Genomic DNA, 9,428 nt, shown 5'->3' with positions numbered 1-9,428 from the left:
TACTAGTGATCTGCAGAGTTTCTAAATCTACTAGGAAGCTTCTCTTCTTGAAAGCTGAACACTAGCGATGGAGATGGACCGAGGCTCACAGCATTTAGAATCGGTTTGCGGAATTTGAAACAAAAAAGACAAGGAATAAGGTGTAAAAGTTAAAAAAAAAAAACCTGTTTTTGAAATTACCTTCTATAGCTAACTACACCAAAATAGTTTCTTTTTAAAAGAACTAATTTATTTCTCAAAAGTGTTTTAAATTGTACAAGCTTTATTTTTTCCTTTTACAACAAAGTATTCACAATTGCCTTGATAAATAAAAAAAGAAGTTCGAACTCTTTGTTATACTAAAATAGAGCCTTAACCAGCACAATACTCTAGTCAAAAAAGAAACTATGCAGGGTTTGTTTGTTTTTTGGTATGACAGCAGGCTTAGGGAACCAACAGGTTCAAATCACAAACAATACATGTATTTGAAAATGTTTCTCAATGTTTGATCTTCTACTTTTGATTCTTTGACATCAGTAATGTTTCCATATAGTCCTGTTTACATGAGTAAGTGACAACCAGTTCAGGAAGTAAAATTCGATATTTTCAGTGAGAGGTAAATACATACCAAATGGAAAAATGAAGACTAAGTGGAGGGCACAGAGCACTCTCACTGGGTTTTATTTATGCATGATTAAGATTTGCAAGGTCTGTTTTTTTAAAATGGCATATGGAAGGGCCAGCGTTGTAGCCTAGCAGCTAAAGTCTTACCTTGCACATGCCAGGATCCCATATAGGCGCTGGTTCTAATCCCTGCAGCCCCACTTCCCACCCAGATCCCTGTTTGTGGCCTAGGAAAGCAGTCGAGGATGGCCCAAAGCCTTGGGATCCTGCATCTGTGTGGAGACATGAAAGAGGCTCTGAGCTACTGGCTTTGGATCAGCTCAGCTCTGGCTGTTGCAGCCACTTGGGGAGTGAATCATCGGACAGAAGATCCTCTCTATATATCTGACTTTACAATGAAGTCAAATAAATCTTTTTATGAAATGGCATATAAAAAAAAGGACTAGCCCATAAAACTCTGCAAAATTATTTCATGTGTTTTTTTTGAGCTTCAGAATTGATTTTTTTTTCAATTTTCTGTATTTTCTGTTTAAAAAGCTAAACCAACAATGAACTAACAAAACTATTTTCAGATAAAACCATTTTTATTTAAAAATTCCACAAGCATATAATCTTTAAAAGGTACCCAGAAAGAGGGATTTGAAAGCTGTAGAAGGATTCTGTGTGGAAAAAGACAAAACAAACAAACAAAAAAACAAAACAAACACAACACACACACAAACTAAACACACCAAGTAAAATAGAATTATATTTATATTTAGACTTTCACATTTTTAAATTCAACAACCTTCCCTCTAAATAAAAGACACTTATAGATTGACAGCTACAGTCATTTTAAATTAATTTATAAAGTAATTCCAAGACTTCTCTAAGAATTAAAATTTGCGTTTATTAAACAGAATAGAGTACTACGTTTTTTTCTTTCTCTGTATATGATAAACCAAAACACAAGATGGCATCTCTATGATGCATTTAATTCAAAAGAAGTTTTCCTTGGGAAGGAAGTAAATTTTAGTAGTCCCCTGATACAGCAGCATGGTGGAAAGCCTTCTTGTCCAGGGCACAGCAACTGGGAGTGTGTTTGACCCCATGGACATGTGGGGTGAACTGCTTCTCAGTATTCATGTCCTCAGAATTGGTGAAGCCAGATCCTGAGATGTGCATCTCCTGGCAGCCAGGGGACTTGAATTTCGCTCTATGATGGGTCCTAGATCACATGTTCCTTGCTCTACAGGTTGGTACTGGCGGACATGAACTTGGCCATTGTGAATTCTCATCATGCTCTGGGATATTTTTAAGGCTCCCTAAGGCTTGCTTGAAGCTTAGACTTGGAACGGCATAAGGTCAGATGCATGGAAGTGCAATGGAAAGGGTTTCTCCGACAGCTCTCAGGGTAGCTCACACAAGCACCAAGCTGCACACAGTACTGACAGGCCCCTGTCAGCAGCCACTGCACCTCAGGCTACGCCACAGAGGGTTTGAGTGAGGTTGACATAATTGGCTGCAGACAAAAGACATTCTATTGGCTTTAAATTTTTATGTATGCAACAGAGTACGATAAAGAATAGCCATCCTTAGAGAATCTTTTAATTTATTTGTCTTTTTGGCTTAATTCAGGGTAGGGGACTGTCATTAAGCATAAAGCAGGCATAACCAGTCTGCAAAGTTTCAGCTGATGTAATTCTCCTTTTCCTGCATTTTCTGTATGAGAATCATTGGCAGTTGTCTTCTTGTGGTGTGTGTCAGAAATTAATACAAATATACAACCACCAGGATTTTGGTATTCATACTCAGCATCATTTGTTCTGGGTACTTTTTAAAAGTAAGAATCTGAGACTGGTGCAGTGGCATAGCACATTAAATCACTAACTGCAGTGCCAGCATTCTCTATGGGTGCTGGTTCAAGTCCCAGCTACCAAATTTCCAATATAGTTCCCTGCTAATGCACCTGGGGAAGCAGTGAAAAATAGTTCAAGTCCTTGGACCCCTGCACCTATGTGAGAGACCTGCAAGAAGCTCTGGGCTCCAGGCTTCTGCCATTTGGGGCCTGAACCAATAGATAGAAGAACTCTCTCTATAACTGTGCCTTTCAAATAAGTAAAAATCTCTCTCAATTTTTACAAAAATTACCTTCTCTTTCAAAGAAAAATGAGGATTTGCTCTCTGATTTACCAGACTCATTTTCAAGTGTCATAGAAAGAGGATGAATGTCCTCTTAAAATGAGGGCAGACCCGGGGCAACAGTGAGGCACTGTGCAATATCCTCAGCTCAGCCGGGCCACTGGCAAGATATTCTTCAAACAAACCCTGGCATGTTCATTCTCAGTCTCAAGACACTGCACCGTCTCCTCCCTCATGAGGTCTCCTGGATCTCCTGAGGTTACAGGTGGCAAGAGAGGATGGCCACCATCTGTATCTGACTTCCAGTTTCACAAAGCGGCAACACAGGTATCTGCTTCACCTGCAGAGAGCAGGCACGAGAGAATTAAACATTCCTTTCCTTAAAAAATTATCTATTTACATCTCTGTGAGACAAATGGAGACAGAGAGAGAGAGAGAGATCGAAAATCTGCTGATTCAATCCCCAAGTGCCTGTAGAAGCCAGGGCTGTGCCCAGCTGAACTCAGAAGTGGAAATTCAATTTGGGACTCCCACAAGGTGCTAGGGACCCAAGTACTTGAGCCATCAGCTGCTGCCTCCCAAGGTGTGCATTTGCAGGAACTGAGCCTGGGAAGTGCTGGTGGAGCACAAACCCAGGCATTCTAATGGGGGCTGCATATGTGCTATAACTACTGTTTCAAATGCTGGATCCGGGAACATTCATTCTTTGAGAACAGAATGCACACATCTGTTTATACTTGCATTATGCCAACACAGAGACAAATTTGTAAAATGAGATTTATTCTGAATTTCTTGGAGATTTTGAGAAGTGGATAAAAAAAAAATGCCCAAGATCATTTAGGTTACTTCTCTCTGCAGAGTGGATTCCTGAAAACTTTCCTACTCTGTTCCCTACCAAGATGATTTTAGGACCCAGAAAGCAAGAATGTCCAGTGCTGGGATTGGGCTGATGTTCGCCTCCTTGCTCTCTGACACAGGATAACCACAGTACTTTCACCTTGTGCTTGACGTACCTTGTCACAATCCTACCGTTGTCTTATTAGGGTGAGGTCTCCTCCCCTCCACCTGCTGGGTGAACTGTTTATCTGTCTGTTTCAGGCAGTAGCGACCCTGTGTCTGCCAAGTGTCAATTGCTTAGCAGCTGAGAGGAACCTATGGGTGTGTTGAGGTCCTGGGGAGGGTGTACTGGACTCCTCCCTGCCTTGAGCACTGCTGGGTATGGGGGTGCATGGACAGGGGATTCCTGGAGCAGAATTGGGTTAAGAAGCTGTGCAGGGGAGTAGCATTGGGGGGAGTGGATCCTGAGCCTTGGACTCCCTTGCAAGCTCAAGTGACTCAATCCTATTTGGTACTCCTCCTTGGTTCCTTCCTTCTCTTTCTTCCTTCAGATTTTCCTCTCTGTTCCTCTCCCTGCTACATCCTCCTTATGCTTTCCTCCCTGCAGATTCACCCTCTGGGAAGTTTTCTGTAATGTCGTGGCTCTAATGACCAATTTGCACTCATAAATCTTCTGGCAACCCAGACCTCTTGTGTGTCCCAAATGAACTGTTTGTTAGTGAACTCCCCTGACTGACTCCCAGGTTTTAAATCTAAGATCAAATCCACCTTCCCTTGGAGACAGTTCCTTGTGTTTCTGACTTCTGTTCAAGGCACCACTGTCCTGCTTCTCCTCCTCACCTGAGCACTGCCTTGAATTTGTCTTTCACTCCCTCTCCCAGGCCCACGCCCTCTAATCAGGTGGCAGGTGCTGCCATCGTGTCTGTTTTCCTCTCCTTAACAACCAGCATGTTCTTGCTGCAGCTTTTGCTGCCTGTTGACAGTAGCAATCCTATTGTTCTTTGTCACCCTAATGCATGTTACACAATTTGCCAGATTAGTTTTTCTGATTATGATATTCTCTTGATCAAATCATCTTGGATGATTTGCAAGATCCACAGAATAAAATCCAAAGCCTTTCGCTTGTGTTTAAAGCTGTCTGTGATCTAGTCCAGGACAGTTTTCCAGTTTTGTCTCCAGGTTTTTCCTTCCATGTCTACCCTTCTTCCTGCCAAATGAAATTATCTGTTTTCTGAGACATCTGAAGTTACTTCAAAAGGTCTGTAGAAAAACAACGATGGGCGTTGATCATGGACATGTTGACATATCAGCCTTTGGGACACTGTTCCAATCACAATGACTTTGCTTCTTTATGTTTTCCCACCTGGAATTCCCTTTCCTCTCTGTTCACTTGTGCAGACCTCCCCCATGGGCAAAATGTCACTTCTTTCTAGTCCACTTCCAGTAAGTTGCATTTGAGCTGGGTCTGGTGTAACACCTGTTTCATTACGTTCACTGTAGGAACATATATACAATGAAACTAGTCTGTAAAGCTCAGGAATGGTATCCCTGGCATTGGCTTGTTTTGGTCATTCCGTAAGTGCCTGGCCACAATGACTGAGCACCAGGGCTTTGTATATGGATGACTATGCATCCCAGTCTATTCTTTGCTCCCCTTTTCTTTGTTTTGGCTCCTGAAGAGGAAAGACCACAATAATCTAATTACTGCTTGGTTACCAGATAGCCTAAAACATCATTAGTAGAGAATTGCAGTATTCTCACATGCATTTTAGAATACATCGTTATTGAACCTTTTGTATAGGTCTGCTAGCTACAGATTGTTTCAGAAGCTGGGATGATGAGCAGCTATCAGTGGCCTCACCATAAACTGCAGACACTTTGACTCAGTTTAAAATCTTCCTTTGCTTGCATCTCCATTATGGTTGCAGGCTAACAAGGGCAGAAAACGAAAGAATGGAAGGGCAAAGCCTAACTATGGAATGAGATGATTGTCACCATGGTAACTGCTGGCAATTATTTAGCTGTTACTACGTGCTGGTTCTGTGTTAAAGCATTTTTCGATGAAAGCTCATTTCATACAAAGACATTGAGAGGGAAGTATTTTATCTATTTAATCAAATGTGGAAGCTGAGGCACAGATGGGTCAAAACGGGATCAAGGTCATGCTGATGACTAGAAAGGTACAGAACTGACACCCATACCCAGTTTTGCGTTTTCCAAGCTGCTGCATCACTCCAGCCTTTTCAATGCAGTCAGCGTTGTGAGAGTGTGGACAGTCAGCAGGGTAGGCAGAAGAAATGTGTCTTGCTGCATGCTCTACACACGCTTGTTATGGTCAGGGCACCTGGAGGGCATCGGGAAGACTTTGAATGAGAAAATAGCTCTCAGCTTCATGTGCCACCTCCCAGCGCAGTTCCCAGGGCTGTCTCTCAGTGGGCCTTGGACTCCATGGACCAGGGACTGCTGTCATTTACTGGGGCTCTCCCTCAACCCATCACCATCACAGCCTCCTCCCCCGTAGGGTGTGCGTGCAGTGTCCTTGTTTGACTACACCCAATGGATCAATACAAATGTCTAGAAAGTGAATAGAATAGCTGGGCAGATGTGGGCTGGTTGGCTGGAATGCAACCACTGGGAGGTATGGAGGGGACATGAATAAGGTTTAGAGGCCCTTGCCTTTCTCCCACTTCTCTTCCCACCTATATTTCTTGGTATATCCACACTTCTAAATTCTGGAATTTGTAGAAGTTTATTTGTTAAGCAATTTGAGGGTTGATTTCCTCCCCCTGGCTCCTTAAATCCACAGACTCCCTTCCAAGTGTTGATGCCTTTAAGCCTTTCCTTCATTCTTTGGGTGAAGGTGCACTAGAGACTGTCCCATAGAACTGCAATGTAAGCCACACCAAGAGTTTAAAATTTTTTAGCAGCCACATTCAAAATGTTAGACATAGAAAAGTAACTGGAATAGTGAGTAGTTAACTACCATATCCAAGATATTCAACATCATATCAACAAACAATTACTAATGGAACTTTTCACAGTCTTCCTTTTGGAAGCCCATCTTTGGACTGCAGTGTGTATTTCACACTTGCAGCATTGATCTTGGTTGTAGCTGGGCTCACCTCAAGGGCTCGATGGCCACACGTGGATCCTGGCTGTGGTATTAGACAGCCAGGCAGGCCTGAAGCCTCAGGCACAAGTTACCCACCTGCTCCAGGTCAGCCATTCTCAGGCCATGCTGATGCTACACAGCACATTTGGAGTGGAGGGAAGAGGTTGGCTGTGGCTGAAAGTTGCTACTCCATCTAAGAGGATCCACAGTTAGGCCACCTGAGGCCTCTGCAGGGCTCGAGGGGGATGATTGCTTCCTAATCCTTGCAAGTCCATATTTCTGGAGGCTGGTACTGTGGGATAACGGGCTAAACCTCCACCTGAGACACAGAAATCCCATATGAGTGCTGGTTTGAGTCCTAGCTGCTCTACTTCCAAGTCAGCAGAAACCAGCCAAGGAAGGCTCAAAACCTTGGGACCCTGTACCCATGTGGGAAACCTGGAAGAAGCTCCTGGCTCCTGGCTTTGGCCTGACCCAGCTTTCATTGTTAGGGAGTGAACCAGTAGATGGAAGATTCTCATCTCTCCTCACTGTAAATCTACCTTTCAAATAAATTTTTAAAAATGAAATCGTAAAAAAGATTGTATTTCCTTTTGTAAAATATAAAACCATAGGCAACTTCCTTGTTCTAGATGAAACCATTATACTTGTTGATGTTGTGAATTTACTTTCAAATTGCACCTGTCTCCCACTCCCACATACATGGAGAATCCCTGTAGGCCAGCAGGGCTTCCCTGGGCAACACAGCGGCCTCCTACCAGGTCTGTGAACCGATCTGCACAGGCCATCTGAATCCGCTCCGCTGCGGCCGGGCTGTCCATTGTCAAGGTCAGGAGTAGGCCCCGCCCTCTGCGAGCAGCAGTCACGGTGTCAGTTACGGCAAAGAATACAGAAGACCCCAGGAACATTCTAGACTCACCTAGGCCCTTGAGGTAGAGGAGACAAAAAGAGGGCATTTTTTTTTAAGATTTATTTTTTTATTTTTTCATTGGAAAGGTGGATATACAGAGAGGAGAGACAGAGAGGAAGATCTTCCGTCCAATGATTCACTCCCCAAGTGAGCACAATGGCTGATGCTATGCCGATCCGAGGCCAGGAGCCTCTTCTGGGTCTCCCATGTGAGTGCAGGGTCCCAAAGCCTTGGGTGGTCCTCGACTGCTTTCCAGGGCCACAGGCAGGAAGGGAAGCGGGGCTGCTGGGATAGAACTGGCACCCATATGGGATCCCGGGCGTGCAAGGCGAGGACCTTAACCACTGCACCACCGCGCCGGGCTCAAAAGAGGGCATTTTTGATAAGTCTGCTCTAGGACACCCTGTTCGTGGGAGACCTGGAAAGGAGGTAGACACAGTGACTGCTCCCCTGGGCTGGATGAGAAACACATGCACCCCCTTGCTGGCTAGGGGGACACTGGAGACACTCAGAGTGGGCCCTCTGTCCTCTCATCCCTCACTGTTTCCCCTGTCTGCTGAGCACCTGGATCACACATAGGCAAGCGCTCTGGCCTACTCTGACCCACTGACTGGTTGGGCTTACTCACAGGAGGGAGGTCTTCTCAACCAGGCCCAGAGCAGTGCTGGACTTAACAGCACTGGACCCTGCAGTTGAGCTTGGTTTCTGTTTGTGCAGTGAGTTGGGTGAGCCTATAGAAACTAAATCCAAAATGGGCAAAACTGGCTACATGGTGAGAGACTGGCTGAGGTCTGGCAAGCTGAGGGACTAGGTGGGTGTGGCTGGCAGGGCTGGGGTGGTTCCAGGTATTCCCCCATGGAACTTTCTGGGCTTTGAAAAGGCAGACTGCAAAACAGTTGGCTTTTGGCAGACACTCCTAGTTAGGCTCCTGCCAAGGGCTTATCTTCTGTACTTGAAGTTAAAAAAAAAAATCAACAGTTTTTACAAAGTTTTTCCTGATGCATAAACTTAAGAATGTGATGATGGGACAAAACTTTACAAATGACTCATGCCCCTGCTAGAAGATGGTCAATTGTGCTTGCCATGAAGGATCTCTGGATTAGACACCTACTGGGGCAAAATGCAAGGAAGTTACCTACCATTCACATTACACTATGTGGAAGGCACCCTCTCCCACACTGTTGGACACCGGTTCATCTGACTGTGCAGGGTGACTCCTCCAAGGACTACCAGGTCATGGGGGTGATACAGCCCATGCTCACTGTTGCCCTGACCTGTGGGGCACAGATCTTCCTCGGGGAAGGGAGTCTGAGCTAATGTGCTCAGGCAGTCCTATAAAGGTGACAGAGACCACACGGCCCTGCTCTGGTAGAGTATAGAGGCAGACACAGGCAGGATATATGGGGCACACAGGTATGTTTAGGGCTCTGGGAATATAACAAATGGAAAAGATACGTTGAGACAGGATAGCCTTGGGCACCTACAGAGGTGGAGTGGTACCTGAGCTGGCTACTGAAGACAAGACATTTACACTGACAGAGTGAGAAGGTACCCTGGGGTGAACCATAGGGAGGGGAAACCCAGGCAGAAAGGCATGGCAAAAGCTGAATCTATGTGTCACCTTGGCTAGGCTATGGGGCCCAGTCTTTTGGTCAAACACTGGTCTAGACATGAAGATGTTTAGTAAATGCATTTAATGCCAACACTCAATTGACTTTAAGAGTAGATGACCCTGATTAAGTGGGCCAGCCTCACCCAATCCGTGGAAGGCCTGAAGAGCAAATCCTGGTTTCCTCGAGTGGAAGGGATTGTTCTGTCTCTAGACTTCAATGTGGACTTCCTGCC

General features: G+C 44.8%; 1 non-coding gene across 1 annotated transcript; it reads right to left on the bottom strand.

Annotated features, from left to right (window-relative positions):
- Positions 1-1,973: 1,973 nt before the first annotated feature.
- Positions 1,974-2,110, bottom strand: LOC121150966. Its single transcript, XR_005883067.1, has one exon. It is a non-coding gene; the product is annotated as a small nucleolar RNA SNORA70 (small nucleolar RNA).
- Between the last annotated feature and the right edge of the window lie 7,318 nt (positions 2,111-9,428).

The sequence above is a fragment of the Ochotona curzoniae genome, unplaced genomic scaffold (genome assembly GCF_017591425.1).
Source record: "Ochotona curzoniae isolate NIBS_2020 unplaced genomic scaffold, NIBS_Ocur_1.0 contig_2210, whole genome shotgun sequence".
In the NCBI taxonomy this organism is placed as follows: Eukaryota; Metazoa; Chordata; class Mammalia; order Lagomorpha; family Ochotonidae; genus Ochotona; species Ochotona curzoniae.
This window is presented reverse-complemented; position numbering and strand designations above follow the sequence as displayed.